Genomic DNA, 22605 nt, shown 5'->3' with positions numbered 1-22605 from the left:
GGAAGATATCAGAGTAGGAAGCACCAGGAATCTGTCTCCCCACCTGGAATTGCACTGGCAGAATCTGTCTGATGTAACTATTTTGGAAATCTGGAGTCTATTGAAGGCTTGCAGCTTCCAGGGGAAGACTTGGATGGTGAATTGTAGCTAATTTCAGCCAACTTCAGCTCTTAGCACAGTAGCAGCTACCCATCTTCCACCCCCCGGCCACATGGCAGGCAGCTGTGTACATATTCCTGCAACAGCTTACGTGCAGTATGTGGAAGCAAAGGGGCGCAAAGAGGACCCTGTCCTCCAAATATCAGGGATCTCTTTTCTTTTTTTTTTTTTTTTAATTTATTTATATTTATTTTTGGCTGTGTTGGGTCTTCGTTTCTGTGCGAGGGCTTTCTCCAGCTGTGGCGAGCGGGGGCCACTCCTCATCGCGGTGCGCGGGCCTCTCACTATCGTGGCCTCTCCCGTTGCGGAGCACAGGCTCCAGACGCGCAGGCTCAGTAGTTATGGCTCACGGGCTTAGTTGCTCCGTGGCATGTGGGATCCTCCCAGACCAGGGCTCGAACCTGTGTTCCCTGCATTGGCAGGCAGATTCTTAACCACTACACCACCAGGGAAGCCCAGGGATCTCTTTTCTGATGGCTGATTGTGGCTTCTGATTACAGAGGTGGAGACAAAGAGGTGGGCAGCCATTGTTGCTGCACCTCTCCCATTGTTGCAAGCTCCTCCCTCTCTAGCTGAAATGACTTCCATGGGATTTAAAGGGATGGCACTTTTCATCCACCCTTCATTTTTATCTTTTTCCCCTTTCAGGAACCAGACATTGAAGACTAGGACATTCAAAAACAAATTCATATACAGGGAAAATTAGAAAGTGACCGTGAATGCCCAGGGAAAGTCTCAGAAAAGATATGAGAAGACATTAAATTCATAACTCAGGCTGATCTTCAGCACAAAGACAGCCTACAACAATCAAAAAAAGAAAACAATAAAACAAAACCCAGTAAACTCTGGGGAAGGGGATAATCTGATTTCCAAAATTACCATATTATTAGATTCAAATATCCAGTGTTCAAAAAAATGACAAGCCATACCAAGAAACAGGAAAGGAAAAAAATTAAATCAACAGAAACTATCTCTGAAAAAGACATAATGGCAGATATACTACACAAATACTTTAAAACAACTGTCTTAAAGATGCTCAGAGAACTGAAGGAAGATGGGATAAAGTCAAGAAAACGATGTGTGAACAAAATGAAAATATCAGTAAAGAGATAGAAAACTTACGAAGGAACCAAAAAGAAATTTTGGAGCTACAAAGTACAAAAACTGAAATGAAAAACTCACTAGAGTGATTCAAAGGCAGATTTGAGCAGGAAGAAGAAAGAATTAGCCAACTTGAAGATAGAACAATGAAAATTATTGAGTCTGAGGAAGAGGAAGAAAAGAGATTGAAAAAGTAAACAGATCCTAAGACACCTATGGGACACCATCAAGAGGACCAAAATAAGCACTGTGGCAGTCCCAGGAGGAGATGAGAGAGAGAAAGGGATAGAGAGAATATTTGAAGATATAATGACTGAAAACTTAATAAATTTGATGAAAGACATAAATATGAACATCCAGGAAGCTCAATAAACTCCAAGTAAGATGAACTCAAAGAGATTCACACCAAGACTCATAATCAAACTATCAAAAGCCAGACAAAGAGAATCCTAAGAGCAGCAAGAGAGAAGTGAATAATCACACACAAAGGATCCTTAATAAGATAACTGTCAGATTTCTCATTAGATATTTTTGAGGCCAAGATAGTGGGCCCATATATTTGAAGTACTAAAAGAAAAAAAATGTCAACCAAGAGTCCTATATACACCAAAACTGTTCTCCAAAAGTGAGGGAGAAATCAAGAAATTCCCAGATAGATAAAAGCTGAGGGAGATTGTGACCAATAGACTTGTCCTGCAAAAAATCCTCAAGGCAGTCCTGCAAGCTGAAAAAAAAAAGGATACTAGGCAGTAACTCAAAGTCATATATAGAAAAAAGATATCAATAAAGGTAAATACATGGGCAAATAAGACGCTAGTGTTATTGTAACAATGGTTTGTAACTGGACTTTTTGTTTTCTACTAAAATATTTAAGGAAAAAAAGCAATTATTAGTATAAATGCTAGTATTACTGTAACTTTGGTTTGTAACTCCAAATCTTGTTTGCTGGATAATTCAAGAGATTAATGCATTTAAAGAATTATTAGTTTATGTTTTGGGGCACACAATTTATAAAAATGTCATTTTGTGACATCAGTACCTGAAAGGGGTAGGGATGGAGATATAAAGGAACAGAGTTTTTGTATGTTATTGAAGTTAAGCTGGTATAAATTCAAATCAGAGTATTTTAACTTTAAAATGTTAAATGTAATCCCCATGGTAATCACAAAAAAATAGCTATAGAATATACACAAAAGGAAATGAGAAAGGAATTCAAACATTTTACTACAAAAAAAGAACTAAACACAAAAGACAAGAATGCATAAAATAAGAAACCAAAAGGCTATAAGGCATATAGAAAACAAATAGCACAATGACAAGTAATTCCCTCTTATAATTACATTAATATAAACACTCCAATCAAAGACAGAGATTGGCAGAATGGATAAAAACACATGATCCAACCATGCTGTCTATAAGAGACTTGCTTGAGATCCAAAGACACAAACAGGTTACAACTGAAAGGATGGATGGGCTTCCCTGGTGGCATGGTGGTTAAGAATCCGCCTGACAATGCAGGGGACATGGGTTCGAGCCCTGGTCCGGGAAGATCCCACATGCCTCGGAGCAACTAAGTCCTTGTGCCACAACTACTGAGCCTGTGCTCTAGAGCCCGCAAGCTACAACTACTGAGCCCACGTGCCACAACTACTGAAGCCCGCACGACTAGAGCCCGTGCTCTGCAACAAGAGAAGCCACTGCAATGAGAAGCCTGTGCACCGCAACGAAGAGTAGCCCCCGCTCGCCACAACTAGAGAAAGCCTGCGCACAGCAACGAAGACCCAATGCAGCCAAAAATAAATAAATAAAATAAATAAATTTATTTTAAAAAAAAGATTTAAAGATTGTAACCAAAAGAGAGCAAGAGTGGCAATACTAATATCATATAAAATAGATTTTAAATCAAAAAAGTTTATAAGAGCAAATGAAGGACATTATGTAATAATAAATGGTTTAATACAGCAAGAATATGCAAGCAGTATAAACATTTATGCACCTAATGACAGACCATCAAAATATATGAAGCAAAAACTGACAGAATTGAAGGGAGAAATAGGCATGATTACAAGAATTGGAGGTTTCAATATCTTCTTCACAATAATGGATAGAACAACCAGACAGAACATAAGTAAGGAAATAAAGGACTTAAACAACATAATAAACCAACTAGATCTAACACACGTATACAGAACACTCTACCTAACAACAGAATACACATTCTTCTCAAACGCACATGGGACATTTTTCAGGGTAGACTATATGTTAGGCCACAAATTGTCTCAATAGATTTGAAAAATAGATATCATACAAAGTATCTTCTCTGATCAAAATGGGATGAAGTTAGAAATCAATAAAAAGGAAATTTCACAAATTGTGGAAATTAAACAACACACTTCTTAAAATAAATTTATTTATGGCTGCTTTGGGTCTTCGTTGCTGTGCGCGGGCTTTCTCTAGTTGCGGCGAGCAGGGGCTACTCTTCGTTGCGATACATGGGCTTCTCATTGTGGTGGCTTCTCTTGTTGCAGAGCATGGGATCTAGGTACACAGGCTTCAGTAGTTGTGGCACACAGGCTCAGTAGCTGTGACTCACGGGCTCTAGAGTGCAGGCTCAGTAGTTGTGGTGCTCGGGCTTAGTTGCTCTGCAGCATGTGGGATCTTCCCAGACCAGGGCTCGAACCCGTGTCCCCAGCAATGGCAGGCAGATTCTTAACCACTACACCACCAGGGAAGTCCTTAAACAACACACTTTTAAACAACCAATGTATCAAAGAAGAAATCACAAGGAAAATTAGAAAATACTTAGAGATGAATGAAAATGAAAATACAGCATACAAAAACTTATAGGAGGCAGCAAAAGCAGAGCTAAGGGGGAATTTGTAGCTATGAATGATTACATTAAAAAAACAAGAACGATCTCAAAACAACCTAACTTTACAACTTAAGGAACTAGAAAAAGAAGAACAAACTAAACCCAAAGCTAGCAGAAGGAAGGAAATAATAAAGATTAGTGCAGAGATAAACAAAATAGAGAATAGAAAAATAACAGAAAAAGCAATGAAACCAAAAGTTGGCTCTTTGAAAAAAATCAACAAAATTGATAAACTTTTAGCTAGATGGACTAAGAAAAAAATAGAGGACATTCAAATTACTAAAATCAGTAATGAAAGTAGAGATAACTAACAATTCTACAGAAAAAGCAAAAAGGATTATAAGAGAGTACAATTACAATTGTATGCCAACAAATTGGATAACCTACATGAAATGGAAAATTTCCTAGAAACAGAAAACCTAACAAGACAAAAGCATGAAGAAATAGAAATCTGAATAGACCCATACCTAGTAAGGGGATTGAATCAGGAATCCAAAATCTACCAATAAAGAAAAGCCCTAGACCTGATGGATTCACTGGTGAATTCCATCAAAGATTTAAAGAAGAACTAATACCAATCCTTCAAACCTTTCCAAAAAAGTGAACAGGAGGGACATTTCCTAACTCATTCTATGAGATCAGCATAACCCTGATACCAAAGAGAGACAACAACACTATAAGAAAAGAAAACTACAGATCAACATCCCTTATAAACATTGCTGCAAAAAATCCTCAGCAAAATACTAGCAAACAGAATTCAGCAGCATATTAAAAAGATTATACATCATGAACAAGTGGAATTTATTCCTGGAATGCAAGGATGGTCCAACATAGCAAAATCAATCAATGTAATATCCCACATCAACAGAATGCAGGAAAAAAACACATTATTATCTCAATCGATGCAAAAGAGAATTTGAAAATATTCAAGACCCTTTTATAATGAAAACAGTCAACAAACTAAGAAACTACCTCAACATAATAAAAGCCATATATGAAAAACCCACAGTGAACATCATACTCAATTGTGAAAGAAAGCTTTTCTTCTAAGATCAAGAATAAAGCAAGGGGGACTTCCCTGGTGGTCCAGTGGTTAAGAATCTGCCTTCCAATGCAGGGGAGGTGGGATCGATCCCTGTTCGGGGAACTAAGATCCCACATGCCGTGGAGCAACTAAGCCCACACGCTCTGGAGCCTGCCCACCACAACTAGAGAGAAGTCTGTGCACCGCAATGAAAGATCCTGTGTGTCGCAGCGAAGTCCTGACGCAGCCAAAAATAAAAATAAATAAATAAATATTAAGAAAACACCTAATATGATTAAAAAAAAAAAAGAATAAAGCAAGGATGTCTGCTTTCATCACTTCTGTTCAACATAGCATTGGAAGTTCTAGCCAGAGCAATTAGACAAGAAAAAGAAATAAAAGCATCCAAATTGAAAAGAAAGAAGTAAAATTATCACTGTTTGCAGATAATATGATTGTACATGTTGAAAACCCTAAAGATTTCACAACAACAAAAGAGATAGGTCTAATAAATTAATTCAATAAAACAGGATACAAAGTCAACACACAAAAATCAGCTGCATTTTTATACACAAATAATGACCAATCTGAAAAAGAAGTTATAAAAACAATTCCATCTACAATTGCTTCAAAAAGAATAAAATACTTAGGAATTTCCTTAACCAAGGAGGTGAAAGATGAAAACTATAAAACATTGGTGAAATAAATTAAACATATAAATACATCTCATACTCCAGGATTGGAAGACTTTATATTGTTAAAATGTCAATACTACCTAAAACAATCTACAGATTCAATGCAATTCCTATCAAAATCCCAATGACTTCTTTGTGAAAATAGAAAAAAAAATCCTAAAATTCATATGCAATCTCAAAAGACCTCGAATGCCCGAAACAATCTTGAAAAAAAAAACAAAACTGGAGGACTCACAGTTCCTGATTTCAAAACTTAAAACAAAGCTACAGTCATCAAAACATGTGGTACTGGCATAAAGATAGACATATAGACCAATGGAATAGGATAGAGACCCCAGAAATAAACTCTCATATATATGGTCAATGATTTTTGACAAAGGTGCCAACACCATTCAATGAGGGAAAGTACAGTCTTTTCATCAAATGATGCTGAGAAAATTGGATACCCACATGCAAAAGAATGAAGGTGGATCCTTAACACCATATGTAAAAATTCACTCAAAGTGGATGGAGGACCTAAATGTAAGACCTGAAACAACAAAATTCTTGGAAGAAAGCATAGGACCAAAACTTCACAACATTGGATTTGGCAATGATTTCTTGGATATGACACCAACAGTACAGGTAACAAAAGAAAAAAATAGACAAATTAAACTTCATGAAAATTAAAAATTTTTGTGCATCAAAGACGCTCTCCACAGAGTAAAAAGGCAACCCACAGAATGGGAGAAAATGTTTGCAAATCATACATCTTATAAGGGATTATTATCCAGAATACATAGAGAACTCCTAAAACTCAACAACAACAACAAAACCATCCGATTCAGAAACAGGCAAAGGACTTGAGTAAACAGACATTTCTCTGAAGAAGATATATGAATGGCTAACAAGCACATAAAAGATGCTCAACATCACTGGTAATTAGGAAAATGCAAATCAAAACTACAGTGAGATACCACCTCACACCCATTAGGATGGCTACTATTAAAAAAAAAACAACAACAGAAAACAAGTGTTAGTGAGGATGTGGAGAGATTGGAACACTTGTGCACTGTTGGTGGGAATGTCAAATGGCACAACTCCTGTGGAAAACAGTATGATGGTTCCTCAAAAAATTAAAAATAGAATTACCATATAACCCAGCAATTCTACTTCTGGGTATATACCCAAAATAATTGAAAGTAGGGTGTCAAATATGAAAGAATGCTCAATATCATTAATCATTAGAGAAATGCAAATCAAAACTACAATGAGATATCATCTCACACCGGTCAGAATGGCCATCATCAAAAAATCTAGAAACAACAAATGCTGGAGAGGGTGTGGAGGAAAGGGAACACTCTTGCACTGTTGGTGGGAATGTAAATTGATACAGCCACTATGGAGAACAGTATGGAGGTTCCTTAAAAAACTACAAATAGAACTACCATACGACCCAGCAATCCCACTACTGGGCATATACCCTGAGAAAACCATAGTTCAAAAAGAGTCATGTACCAAAATGTTCATTGCAGCTCTATTTACAATAGCCAGGACATGGAAGCAACCTAAATGTCCATCGACAGATGAATGGATAAAGAAGATGTGGCACATATATACAATGGAATATTACTCAGCCATAAAAAGAAATGAAATGGAGGTATTTGTAATGAGGTGGATGGAGTTAGAGTCTGTCATACAGAGTGAAGTAAGTCAGAAAGAGAAAAACAAATACAGTATGCTAACACATATATATGGAATCTAAGGAAGAAAAAAAAAAAAAAGGCCATGAAGAACCTAGTGGCAAGACGGGAATAAAGACACAGACCTACTAGAGAATGGACTTGAGGATATGTGGAGGGGGTGGGGTGAGAGGTGACAGGGTAAGAGAGTGTCATGGACATATATACACTACCAAATGTAAAATAGATAGCTAGTGGAAAGCAGTCGCATAGCACAGGGAGATCAGCTCGGTGCTTTGTGACCACCTAGAGGGGTGGGATGGGGAGGGTGGGAGGGAGGGAGATGCAAGAGGGAAGAGATATGGGAACATATTGTATATGTATAATTGATTCACTTTGTTATAAAGCAGAAGCTAACACAGCATTGTAAAGCAATTATACTTCAATAAAGATGTTTAAAAAAAAATTTACAATAGCAATGGAAAATATAAGGTCATTGAAAATAAATCTAACAAAAGATGTGCAAAATATTTATGTAGAAAACTATAGCACTTTATTGAAAGGCAGTAAGAAAACCAAACACAGCAACACCATGTTCATGGATAGAAAGATTCAATATTGTAAAGTTGTTATTTCTCCCCAAATTGTTCTATAGATTTATTACTTTTCCAATCAAGTCCTAACAGAATTTTTCACACATAAAGCCAAAAAAAGATTAGTAGCCAAATCCTATAAATCAATTAGGAAGACAAACAATCCAATAGAAAAATTTTCAAAACCACAAACAGGCATTTGCGTTTTTCACAGAAAACACAAATGGCCCATTAAATTTATGAAAATATACTTAACCTTGTTAGTAGAAAGGGAAATGCAAATAAAACCACAAATTACCATTTCATGCCCACTGGTTTGGAAACATTTTTAAAGATTGACAAAATGTTGGCAAAATGTAACTATTAAACTACTGTGGGACTAAAAATTAGTACACTCACTTTGAAGAACAATTTTACATTATTTGGTGAAGCTGAACATTCACATACCTTTTGACCCAGCAATTCCACTCCTGCAGACATGAACAGAATATTCCCAGAGCACTGTTTAAAATAGCAATAAAAATGGAAACAACCTAAATGTCCATCACAATAGAATGAATAAAAACTTATGGTTCAATCTCACAATAGAATATTGAAGTGAAATAAAAAACTATACCTCCATGCAACATGGATTGTATTTTCTAAAGATGACCATCACAATATATCCCATCCTACATGTTCTTCTCTCCTTCTTAGATGCCAGTGACATGAATATTAGATCTTTTTGTATAGTCCCCTGGGTCCCTGGGGTTCTGTTCACTTTTTTTTTCCAGTTTATTTTCTCTCTGCTGTCCAGATGGGGTAATTTCTAGTGTTCTATTTTCCAGTTCATGGATTCTTTGTTCTGTCTCCCTCCATTTTGCTGTTGAGCACATTCACCAAGTTTTTTATTTGGTTATTGAATTTTTCAGTTCCAAAATGTCCATTTGGTTCTTCTTTATATCTTATATTTCTTTGCTGAGACTTTCTCTTTTTTCATTTGTTTCAAGTGTGTTTGCAGTTGCTTATTGAAGCATTGTATGATGGTTGCTTTTAAATCTTCATCAGATAATTCTAACATCTCTGACATCTTGAGTTTGGCATCTATTTCTTTCTTTTTTCCTTCAGTGTAAGGTCTTCTTGGCTATTGGTATGACAAGTAATTTTCTACCAAAACCTGGGTATTTTAGCTATTATGTCATGAGACTCTGCATCTTATTTAAACGTTTTGTTTTAGCTGGCTTCCTCTGACACTGGTCCAGCAGAGGAAGGGAGGTGCTACCTCATTATGGCAAGGCAGGGTTTGACATCCAGGTTCCCCACTAAGCCTCCATATTAGTCATCTCAGGCTTCCATAACTAAACACCACAGACAGGGTGGCTTAAATGACAGAAATTTATCGTCTCACATTCTGGAGGCTGGAAAGTCCAAGATCAAGATGTTGGCATTTGCTTTCTAGTGAGACCTCTCTCCTTGGCTTGCAGTTGGCCACCTACTCCCTCTGTCCTCATATGGCCTTTTCTCTGTGCACTTGCATCCCAGGTGTCTCTTCCTCTTCTTATAAGGACATCTATTGGATTAGGACCTCACCCTTATGACCTCGTTTAACCTTAATTACCCCCTTAACAGCCCTATCTCCAAACATTGTATCATCAGGGGTTACAGCTTTAACTTATGAATGGGGGAGGGCTGTTCATAACAGCCTCCATTGACTCTTGAGTGGGGGGTATTATGTGTTATTTCTGGGAGGGCATGGGAATTCTGGCTCCCATTAGACCTCTCTGGCTGTGAGGAGTAGGTGTGTCTCCTACTGCCCCCCATATGTATGACCTCTACTTACACTATACTATTCAGGATAGTAGTAACCTCTGGAGTGGTGAGAGCAGATATGATTTGGGAAGAGACATAGAAGGCTCCAAGGAATTGGATGTGTTTTATTTTCTAGTTGGGAAATAAGTATATTGGTATTAATTATACTATTATTATTTAAACTTGTACATATATGTTATATAAGGCATATTCTTTTGTATATATGATATATTCCAGAATTCAAAAAATAAAAAGATAGAGAAACCCAGCTACAACAAAATAGAAATATGGTCTCTGTACTTAGAATATTTATAACATAGCTGAGGTCCTCAGAAATAACAATCTACCATCTGTGGTATTAAGCATTATCTATGTGCCAGGCATTATACTAAGCACTTCATAAACATCACCTTACTTATTCCACACAACTCTCCTAGGAGGTAGATATTAATCCATTTCACAGATGAGGAAGCTCAGGCTCAAAGAGGTCAGAATCACAGAGATGGAATTCAAGCCCAGGCCTGTCTGCAGAGCCCATACTCTTCAGCCCCTTAGCCCCCTGAATGAGGTTAAAACTAATTAATATCATTCATCCCAGTTGTCATGTGCCATACACCTGCCACAGCTAATAAAATCTCACAGAGAACATTAGACTCCAACAAGACAGATAATGTCTCTTGAGAGAACATTGTGGACAAGGTGACTACTAGTGGTGGCTCTACCGAAATTAGTCCAGGTTATGACCTGGAGTGGGTCAGGATCTGCCCAGGTGAGCAGGGGTAAGGACTAGCCAGGCAGGCAAAAACTGTTGCTGAGGCCTGTCAAACCATATGGGCAGGGCCTTGAAAGTTTGCAGAATTGGGAGGAAGGGGAGCCAGAGATGGAGAACCATGAAAGGCATCTCACCTCCTCTTTCAAATGGAGGGATCCCAACAGTGGGGCAGGAGCAGTTGGAGCTGGAGGGATGGAATGGTGCCTGAAGGAGGCAAGTGCTAAAGATTAGAGCTAGTAATTGAGGCAGGAGCCAGGCATACGGCCACAGACAGACCCAGACATAGTGTGGCCTACCCTGTCCCACTGCTTTCTCTGTGGCATAGAAGGGAGGTCACAGAAATTGAGAGATGATTGTTTAGGTATATTAGCCATGAACTGTGGCCCTGTTGGGGAGCTGCATGTCCTGCCCTATGCAGCCTGCCCAACACGTTGGTAGCAAAGACCTGCCTGTCCACTGGGGTGAGGGAAGAGGCTGAGCCACAGTCATGAGCCCACATGGTCACTGTCCATGAGAACGGTGGCTAAGGCCAAACAAGATAGGATTTTCCAGGGACTGTCAACCCCCACTCTAAGGCCACGGGCTCTGGGATGGGGATCCTGGCAGGACTGCAGCTCAAAGTCAAGCTTGGAGTGTTGTACATCCCAGATTCAGACTGAGATCCTAGTAGCTGAGCACTTGCCTAGGATAAGGGAAGCATGGTCAGTCACACCTGGGTACCCTTTTGGACATTAAACACAGAGATGTTAGGAGCAAACCAGAAGGAGTGGCAAGGGGCCCACACCTTCCTCCTTAGAGCTGCTGAAAGGGCAGCTCTCCTTAGCACCAGTACATCCTGGGGATGGGAAAGGGCAGTCAGTTCACAGCTAGTGGTTTATAACCTGGTCTGGCTGTACTAGTTGGGCCAAATAGATAGTACCTTAGGAATTTGATTATTATGACATAGTCTTCTTTTTCTCTCATAATACTTATTAACTTAAAATTTCTAATGTTCATGTGTCCATATCAGCTTTTTTGAGGATTAGTATTTATATGACATTGCCTTCTAACCTTTAACCTTTCTGTGTCCTTCTATTTAAAGTGAGCCTTTGGAGGAGGTTCAAGATGGCAGAAGAGTAAGACGTGGAGATCGCCTTCCTCCCCACAAATACATCAGAAATACATCTACATGTGGAACAACTCCTACAGAACACCTACTGAACGCTGGCAGAAGACCTCAAACCTCCCAAAAGGCAAGAAACTCCCCACGTACCTGGAACACCAAGTTGCACCCACATCAAAGCAGCTAATCTCCTGATGTCCCAAGATACCACATACGTTCAGAATGGCCCTGCGGACGAGACCCTGACAAGGTTGGCTCCAAGTGGTCCGGTTTGCACAAGGCTTTGGGGTGGTCACAATACCTGAGAGGGGTACGTACTATCACAGGAAGGCCCCAGGCAGTGCTGCCAGGAAGAGGGTTTCTTCCCTGGCTCGCAGCGTCTCTCAGCCACCGTCTTGCAGCTCCTTGTGTGGACACAGTCCACCTTCCGAGACTGGAAGCCCTGACCACAGGCTGACGTACAGGGCCTCCAAGGGCCTGTGCACCAACATGCGTCACAAGCCCCCGACGAGCAGTTCCTCCAAAAGGAAACTCATCTGCATTGTTCCTGGCTGACTAAGCAAAGTGGTGGAGGAATCACAACCTCAATAGAGGCAAGCAAACCACGTGTTTCCATGAGCCTCTGGCACCACATCAAGGCACGCACCTCAAAAGACACACTCTCCTGATGAGCTGGAGCAGATCGATTTAGGCAAGGAAGAGAAGAATGACACATTTGTTGACAAACTGTAAGCTCCGTTTATATAAGCACTCGAAATATATTCTGCTATGAGTATGAATTTGTTTGTGAGCAATCTTCTCCGCTATGAGGAGTGCTCTAGTTTACATTTAGGACACACTATAACTCGTAGTGAGAGCTAACAAAGACCTTGTGGGAAGAGGGATCTCTCTCTAGCCTCCTTACCCTTTAAAACAGAACAGAAAGTTAATGTCCTCTGTTTTGTTGTTGTCAAAAAGGGTCCACTGTATGTGTATATTTATTTGACAACCATGTGCCAGAGAATTTTCCGAATACTTTACATAGATTGACTCCTTTAATCCTCACAACTACCCTACACAGTAGCTACTTAATTTTTTTAATTGAAGTATCATTGATTTACAATATTATATTAGCTTCAGGTGTACAACATAGTGATTCAATATTTTTATACTTTATACTCCATTTAAAGTTATTATAAAATACTGACTATATTCCCTGTGCTGTGCATTACATCCTTGTACCTTATTTATTTTATACCTACTGGTTGGCACCTCTCAGTCTCTTAGCCCTGTCTTGCCCCTTCTCCATGCCTTTCCCCCCCTGGTAACCACTAGGTTGTCTCTGTATCTATGAGTCCATTTCTGTTATAGTCATTCGTTTTATTTTTTAGATTCCACATATAAGTGACAGCATATGATATTTGTCTTTCTCTGTCTGACTTGCTTCCCTAAGCATATATACACTCCAGGTCTATCCATGTTGTTGCAAATGGCAAAATCTCATTTTTTTATGGCTGAGTAATATTTCACTGTATATGTACCACATCTCCTTTATCCATTCATCTGTTGATGGTTACTTAGGTTGTTTCCATATCTTGGCTATTATAAATAATGCTGCTCTGAAAATTGTGGTGCAAAAAATAAAAAATAAAAATAAAGTGAGCCTTTTGTAAACAGCAGAGTTAGATTTTGTTTTTTACCTAGTCTGATAATCCTTGTCTTTTAATTGACATATTTATACTATTCACATTAATTGTAATTACTGGCATAGTTGGGTTTACCTTGCTATTTGTTTTCTATTTATCCTTTGTACTTTTATTCCCCCCTTTTGATTTTCCTTTGGGTTAATCAAGTTTTTTAATTTTTATTATTTCATTTTGCTCTATTAGCTTTTTAATTGCACCTTATTTTATTATGATTTTAGTGATCATCCTGGATATTACAATATGCATCCTTGATTTATGTCAATTTACTTTAAATTAGTATTTTTATAGTTAGTACTTAATGCAAATACCTTAGAACTGTTAATTCCCATCTTTGGTGCTATTGCTGACATATATTTACTTTTATTTAAAAAATCTTATGAGATATTATTCTTTTTAAGTTGGTTTTTATTTATTTTAAAAATTAATTAATTTATTTATTGGCTGTGCAGTTTGTGGGATCTTAGTTCCCAACCAAGATTGAACCTGGGCCCTTGGCAGTGAGAGCATGGAGTCCTAACCACTGGACCACCAAGGAATTCTCTATTGTTGTTTTAAATAGTCAATATTCATTTATAATTATATACATTTTTATCTTTTTCTATGCCCTTCATTCCTTCCTGCAGTTCCCTCAGGGATCATTTTCCTTCAGCCAGAAGAACTCCCTTAAGAATTTCCTGTAGTGCTGATGTGTACTAGTGACAAACCAAATTCTTTGAATTTTTGTCCACTTGAACACATTTATTTTGCCTTCATTTTTGAAGGATATTTTTCTGGGCATAGAATTCTAGATTGGTAGGGTTTTTTTCTTTTAGCATTTTAATGATGTCATTTCATTGTCTTCTGGCTTCCATAATCAGCCATCAGTATTGTTAACTGATAACTAACTCTCTCTCCCTCTCCCTCTCCTTCTTTCTTTACAAATATGGTTGCTCTTAGGATTTTCTGCTTTGTCTTTGATTTTCAGCAATTTACCTATGATAGGCCTAGGTGTAGAGTTTTCTTTACACTTATCCTTCTTGGAGCTCACTGATATTCTTGAATCTGTGGCTTGATGCCTTTCATCATTTTTGGAAAATTGTCAGTCATTATTTATTCAAGTATTTGAGCATGTCCCGCATATCTCTTATGCTCAGCTCTGTTTATTCCTCAATTCTTTTTCACTCTTGCTTCAATCTGGATAATTTCTATTGATTGGTCACTAATCTTGTCTTCTGCTGTATACAGTCTCCTGTTAAACCCATTCAGTGAGTTCTTAATTTCAGATATTGTATTTTGCAGTCTAGAATGCCAATTTTTTTCATTCTTATAGATTCAAGTTATCTGTTTAAATACTCAAGTTTTTCACCCATTTTGTCCATCTTTTGCTCTATTCTCTTTAACATATTATTCTTACTTATTTTAAAACATTTGTTTGAGATGTCACCTCCTGCTTGGTCTAGCTCCCTGCATCTCAGTTTGGAAAATGGCCTCAGGAAGAAAAGTGGGTAAATATGGGGCTCACCTTGTGTGCCCTCCATCTGCCAAAGATCATAGCCCTGTTTTGCCTGCTGTCTAGTCCCTGCAAACTGTTGTCATATATATTTTGCTCACATTCATAGTTGTTTACCATGGAAGATTCCATCTAAAACCAATGACCCTACCATGACTAGAAGTTCCTCCCTTAGGGATTTGAGAGGTTGAGGCTAAGTTGAAAGGGTGCATGTCAGAGAGGCCATGAAGCTCTCTGGACTCTGAGGTCATGCCCAGCAAGCTAAGAGATTAAGAGGTAGAAACAATGAGTTTGCAGAAGCTGTGAGGAAGAGAACAGCTGAACATATGGTGTGGGGGTGGGGAGGGGGCTGTGTAAGAGAAGGGGACAGACCGTGAAGGAGATCAGGGGGTGCCACAGAACCATCCACCATGCCCTGTTGTCCTGACTCCATAGTGCCCTGAATCCAGTGCCACACTCCAGCCCCAGGGTCCATGCAGCAGGGAGAGCAGAGTGGGCAGGCAGTGGCAGGGGGCCTGGAGTGCCAAGCCTTAGGGCTCCAGTGGGCCACAGGGGCCTCTGCAGATGACTGGAAGAGGGAACAAGGAAGCAAGAACAGCCTTTGGTCCTGAGTCTCCCAGCCAGAGGGGCCATGTGGCCCCTGGGAGGAGGATGGGGCAGCTCTCTTGGAACTACCTTCCAACCAGAGGAAGCCAATATCCCATGTCTACCAGGAACACTGGGGCCCTCACTACTGTCCTCATTTATTTGCATCTTTTTGCATGTCATTTGTCATTTGCATGGGGTCTCATTTTATGTCAAATTCACAGTCTCTGCTTATTCCTCCCTATTTGGGTGTAGGGAAAAGTGGACCTTCAGCTAAATGCCCCTTGGGGAATTTTATTTTAACTCTCAGTATAACATCAGGGTCCTTTAAACCCGATTTTAATTTTTAAGTTTCTTTTTTGAGCAGTTTTAACTCTTCATAAGGATTGATATTTTATGACTTTTATCCTTTCACAGGGGTCTTCCAAAAACCAAAGAGAAATTTCAATTATCTTTTTAATAGAATAAAGCTTGTTCTATCTTACAATTGCCATAACGATCCATTGGATCCTTTATATATCCAAAATGTATCAATTACCATATTGATCCATTGAATCCTGGATAAATTCAAAATTTATCCTGGATCTTAAAACATTTTGCTATTTCATCCTCCTAGGAACTATTTTTCATCATTACTCATTAATTATTCTCAACCATGCTTTTTAAAAACAGAGACTAAAATAATAAAAAAAACAGAAGAATGATGGAATTACCTGGATGGATGATTCAATAGTGATATGAATCATTACTATTCCACCATCTTTCAATTTTCTTATTGTTTTGTCCAAAGCATTAGACATCTTTCAAGAAGATGGAAACAAGAAGCCTGGAAACATTATCTTTGTTTGTTTGTTTTAGTTTTCATTGTAGAAGATGAGAATTCAGAATATTTCATTTTCCTACAAAGAAGAAAGAGAGAAAAACACACATTTCATAGTTACTGAGGAATCATTAGATGAATGCAATGTGACAGATAGCAGCCACTCTAGACTACAATGATGATGGTAAAATTATATATAAGCAAAGTTGTGGACTATGAGTTTTCAGATATCTTAGATGAATTTTCTCAAATTCAAGAGTTGTCCCCATTTTCCCAGAGAGTGGAGAGCTAGAGACCAGAGAGGGATAGTTCTTTTCTAGGGTCACCCAGCTCTTGCTCTGTTCTGTTGCACAGAGATGTGCCACTGAGCCAGCCTGTCTCATGGCAGGCATACGGTAGGTGCTTCCCTGCAGGCCTGAACAGGGCTGGCCCTTGAAGTAAGGAGGCTGTCCAAATCCCCGCTCCTGAGACCTGGCACTTGCCCAGCTCATCTGCCACCCTTCCTTGGGCCTTGGGGCTCTTGAAGCTGTGGTTTTCCTCTGGGTGGTGACTCAGTGCCCACAGCCCACCCTGCATGTGAACCTCCCTTCCCCTGGGCCTCACTGACCGCCCTAAACCACAGGCAGCTGTGGTTTTCCCTAAAACAGCAACCACTAACTGCCAAGCCCACCCCACCTACCCTCCACTCCCCACTCCACCCGTCAGTGCCCTAGCCCCAACCTCAGGGCATCAACTGAAAGAGAACTAAAGGGAGTTGCATACATCCATGGGACATGGTGTTTATAATGAGCTTTGCCTTTTATAGCATGAGTGTAAAAGATATACCCATTTAATAGATGGGGAGAATGAGGCCAAAATGTTTTAGGGGCTTCTTTCAAAGCAATCTATGCATTCCTTCAACTAGCATTCCTTAAATGCCCACTAAAACACAGGACAGTAGACACTGAGATGCAATGCCCATTTTCCCCTTCAGGGAAGGACTTGGTACCCAGGGGCAGGAGTACTGTGGGCTGTCAGCCCCTCGAGGGATTGCTTCAGCTGTAGATACTTGCTTTACCAGAGGTCATGCCCTTCTCTGGGTGTCCTATACACAAAGACTAATCTAGTTGGGGTATAAAGGCCCAGCTATTTCAACCCAGTGTGGGACTGTGACAGGCCATTCTGCTCCAAGCTCCCAATGAGGCAACCAAGGCTGGGGTGGGGCCTGCAGTGCAGCTCTGCCCAGTTCTGCCTCTTCCCCCTCCCTTCTACAGGCATCAATCTCAAGAGCTCTCCCTAAAGAACATCCAGCATGCTAAACCTTGAGTCATAGTCTGCTTCCCAGAGAACCCACCCGCAATACTTGGCTTTCAAAGAGCTGCCAGCCTAGTGGCAGAGAGACACGTAAACAACCAAAGTGGAGGAAGGATGGCCCCAGGGTGACACAGCCACCAGAGGCCCCCAAAAACAGGCTTTGGTGCACAGGCAGGGAGGATCAGGGAGGCACTGGGTAGCAGCATTGAGGCAAGAGCCAAAGCACCTCTTGCCACCCTAAAGCTGCAGCACAGGCCCTTGGCTTGGAGGAGGGACAGGGTTCCCACCTGCTACCATGATTTTCTCTGACCTAGTCTGCTCCCATAAGCAACACCCCCCAGGGTGGCCCTCTCCCAACTTTCCTCCTCAAATACATATTCTTACTATGGGTCCAGGTGCCTCTTACAGCCCCAGTGCCTTGTGGCCAGCCAGAGGCAGCTGCAGAGCTCCAGGGCTCCTCAAGGGAGCTGTTCTAGACCTTGAGGGCTCAGGAAGGAGAGCAGACCCTTAGGTCAAGCAAAGGAACCCCAGGATTGTGGGGAACACAACTCGGTTCCAGTCCCACAAAAAGAAACATGGACAAGGGAGCAAGCAAGCTCCCCTCACTGTGGGCACATCCTCATACCACGGTCCAGCCTGTGCTTGCTATGCTTCTGATGATGAGGAGCTCTGACCCTACGTCCCCTCCAACCAGAGGTCCCAGGGCTGGACAACTCAGATAATAAGGAAGGTCTTCCTTCCCTGGAGCCCTTCCCTCTGTCTCCCTGGGCCTTCTGCAAGAGTCCTCTTCTGGCCTTAGGGGCCATGGAGTTTGCCCCCTCTGCCCAAGGCTAATCTTCAGCACAAAAAATCCACAATTTGGGCCCCCAATCTGATCCCAAGTCATTGTGGGATCGTGGGAACATTCCTCTTCCAGGGACCTCATTTCTCCATCTGTTTGACACAGGGGCAGGAGAGGAAGTCTTTCAGCTTCCTGACTGCCTTGACATTTGTGACCCAGTGGTATATCAAGACCATGATCCTATGCCTGGCCCCCACCACACCCCTTTGTCTTCTCCCCTCCAACTTTCCCAGACCCAGCATCTGCCACTGCCCCTTCCCTGACCTTCCACCTCTCCTGGGACTGACAAGAGATGAGAGGGTTAAAAGTCAGCCTTGCCTCCCAACTGACCCTAGAGGACTGCTCGGAGGGCGTGCCAGTCACTAAGCGCAGGGCAGCAGCTGCAACAAGCCAGTGTTCTGGCAACTCCTGGAAATCATGTTGGAGAAATGCTGCCCTGGTGAGGGATGGGAGTGAAGAGTCCAGGGTGGGAAACAGCCAGTTCAAGGTTGTACTTGAACATATGTGTTGGTGAGGTTACTCCCTTGCAGCAGAGAAGTCAGAAAAAGTGCTGTCCAAGCTAGACTCCTCTGTTGTGAGGAAGGATGACTCATCACAGACAATCTCTGCTCAAAGTGTACCATGGGCCCCACAATCCCCCACCCGCACAGGGAACAGCAGTGGGAGGGGACAGAAATGGACTGGGCACAGGCTGTGGCTTTGAGTCTAGTCCAGGATGGAGGGAAACCATGTCACAGACTTTAGCCAGGCCACAGCTGCACCAACGCTGACCCTGAGACAGCACTGGAGAGGGATGGAACCCAGCCATCCATGTCTTCTAGGCCAGGCCCAGTTTATGTTTGGTTGTAAATATTATTAAGGGATTTAGTGGCAAGGGATGAGGGGCTCAGTCTGCACCAGCATCAGGGATCAGTCTATGACCAGGATCAGGGCTCAGAGTGTGACCAGAATGAGAACTCAGTCCTGATGACAACAAGGGCCCTCACATTAATCACCCTCCAGGTGGGGCTCAGAGCCAGGGAAGTTGTGGAAAGTGTCTGAGGGCAAGGGTGGGGTCAGCTGGGAGAGAGGGGAGGTGGGGAAGCATGATTGCTAAGAGGTCCCTGGGCCTGATGCCAGCTGAGTGAAAGCCGGACAGGGAGTCAGATCTCCAGCTCCGTCAGCTGTGCGATTTGGGGGACTACTTCCCTTTTGGGGTGGGGGTGGGGTCCTCTGTTTTCCTGTGTGTAACATGGGGATATTTCCTTCTGTCCTGCCTGATAACAACCTTTTAAACCACATGCAACTTCATGTTTTACGAAGCACCATCTCTTTTGGCCCTCACAAGAACCCTTATCATACCTGCCTCACAGGATGAGAATGCACTTTATGAGATGGCTGAAAAGACGGATGGGGTTGTTTGTTCAGTTTTAAAAGGGGAATTCAGAGGACAGAAGCGTCTCAAAAGGTAAGACCCTTACTGTTGTCATTGTTTCTTCTCATCTGTCTTTCAATTAATTTTTATCTTCCCAAACTCATGTGCGAAAATTGTTTTCAGAGTCAAACTGTGCTAAAGGGTTAGAACAAAGACAGCACTCTCCTACGTCACTCCACCCTGCTCTCCAGAAGTGACCACCTCAACTCATTCTGTTATTTCTTCTGGTTTTTATCTCCTAAATAAAGCATTTATTGCTATTATTGCTATCTCCAGAGAGGTCCAATTTAGATACTGTCTATTGGCCTTCCTCTCATGATAGATGAGGTTCACTTACACCCTTTTCCCTCTCCTTTCAATATCATGACACCACATTTCTTGGTTACATTCACAATCAATCAATAGTGTTCACGGCTGAGCCAAGTAATATGCTGTAACTACCTTTCCTTTCTTTGAAAACTTCTTTCTCTCTTCAGGGTAATCGTTGACTCATTTTTTCATTTGCTTTTTTTTTTTTGACCCTTCCCACACCCTGCAAAAGCCCTGTAAAATGACTCTTGATACACATTTTCATTATCAGTTCCAATTCCTTATTTCTTTTTTCCCTCTGAGACACCTCTACTGGAGTCCCTGGTTCTCCTGCCTCCATCTGAACTAATAGCTCTAGATCAGCCACAGAGCTGTCATCCTGGGACTTCTCCTGGCCAACATACTGAAACTTCTTTCTTTAATTATCTCTGGTTTTCCTGGATTCAATTTCTTCTTTCTTGTTTTATGCCCTTCTAGGGGGTGGAGCACATCCTTCAGTAGCTTCCTGAGGAATTCTGCATGGGAGATAAGTTTTTCAAACCTTGCATATCTGAAAATATCTACATCCTACTCTCACATTGTATTGATATTTTGGCTGGGTATATAATTCTCAGTTGAAAATACTTTTCCTTCAGCATCTTTAAGGCATTGCTTTGAGGACTTCTAGCTGCGAATGTTGCTATTAAGAGGTCTGATTCTGATCTGATTCCTGATCCCTTGTATAAGATCTGATGTCACTTTCTGGAATCTTCTCTCCATTAAAAAAATAAATAAATTTATTTATTTCATTTTTGGCTGTGTTAGGTCTTTGTTGCTGCACACGGGCTTTCTCTAGTTGCAGTGAGCAAGGGCTACTCTTCGTTGTGGTGCATGGGCTTCTCATTGCAGTGGCTTCTCTTGTTGCAGAGCATGGGCTCTAGGCACACGGGCTTCAGTAGTTGTGCCACACGGGCTCAGTAGTTGTGGCTCACGGGCTGTAGAGTGCAGGCTCAGTAGTTGTGGTGCACGGACTTTGTTGCTCTGCAGCATGTGGGATCTGCCCAGACCAGGGCTTGAACCCATGTTCCCTGCATTGGCAGGCAGATTCTTAACCACTGCACCACCAGGGAAGCCCTCCATTTTTAAAAACAGCTTTATTGAGGTACAATTCACATACCATATGATTCACTTATTTAAACTGTACAATTCAATGGTTTTTTAGTGTATTCATACAGTTGAACAACTATCACTACAATTGATTTTAGAATATTTTCATCACCCACAAAAGAAACTCTGTATATTACCAGTCACTCTCCACCTCCCCACAAATCACTCAGCCCTAGGCAACCACTAATCTACTTCTCTCTCTATAGATTTTCCTGTTCTGGACATTCAAATAAATGAAATCATATAATATGTGGTCTTTTGTGACTGGCTACTTTCACTTAGCACAATGTTTTCAAGGTTCATTCATATTGTGTTATGTATCAGCACTTCATTCCACTTTATGGCTGGATAATATTGCCTTGTATGGATACACCACATTTTGTTTATTCATCTATCAATTGATTGACATCTGAGTTTTTCAACTTTTTGGCTATTATAAATAATGGTGCTATGAGCATCTTTGTACAAGTTTTTGTATGAACATATGTTTTCATTTCTCTTGGGTATATACCTAGGAGTAGAATTGGCTGGCTTATATGGTAACTCTATGTTTAACCATTGGAGGAACAGCCAGACCATTTTCCAAAGCAAGTGTACCATTTTACATTGCCACCAGCACTATATGAGGGTCCCAATTTCTTTACATCCATCACAACACTCGTTATTATCTTTTTTATTATAAGTGGATGTAAAGTGGTATCTCACTGTGGTTTTGATTTGCATTTTCCTAATGGTTAATGATGTTGAACATGTTTTCATGTTGGCCATTTGTATACCTTTCTTAGAGAAATGTCTATTCATCTCCTTTGCCCGTTTTATTTTATTTTATTCTTATTCTTATTTTTTTGGCCATGCCATGTGGCCTGTGGGATCTTAGTTCCCTGACCAGGGATTGACCTGAGCCCTAGGCAGCAAAAGCACAAAGTGCCAACAACTGGACTGCCAGGGAATTCCCTCCTTTGCCCGTTTAAAAATGGGGTTAAATTATGGACTTCCCTGGCAGTCCAGTGGTTAATACTCCACGCTTCCGCTGCAGGGGGCATGGGTTCGACGCCTGGTGGGGGAACTAACATCCAACATGCCACGTGGTGCGGCCAAAAAAAAAAAAAAAATTGGGTTAAATTGTCTTTATTACTGGGTTGTAAGAGTTCTTTACATATTCTAAATACAAGTTCCTTATCAGATACATAATTTATAAGTACTTTCTCACATTCTATGGGTTGTCTTTTCACTTCTGATAGTGTCTGTTATGAGTT

At 40.8% G+C, this 22605-nt stretch overlaps 1 protein-coding gene across 1 annotated transcript in view; it reads right to left on the bottom strand.

The window, feature by feature from the left end:
* The window catches only part of SCAMP5 (secretory carrier membrane protein 5), a 128549-nt gene that overhangs the window by 39889 nt on the left and 66055 nt on the right, over positions 1 to 22605 (bottom strand). Inside the window, exon 4 of the transcript XR_014243149.1 lies at positions 8553 to 16425. The gene's annotated coding sequence lies outside the window, so the exon portion shown is untranslated. The remainder of the gene's footprint in view (positions 1 to 8552; positions 16426 to 22605) is intronic.

This window comes from Balaenoptera borealis (assembly GCF_965194805.1).
Source record: "Balaenoptera borealis genome assembly, chromosome: 3".
NCBI lineage: Eukaryota > Metazoa > Chordata > Mammalia > Artiodactyla > Balaenopteridae > Balaenoptera > Balaenoptera borealis.
This window is presented reverse-complemented; position numbering and strand designations above follow the sequence as displayed.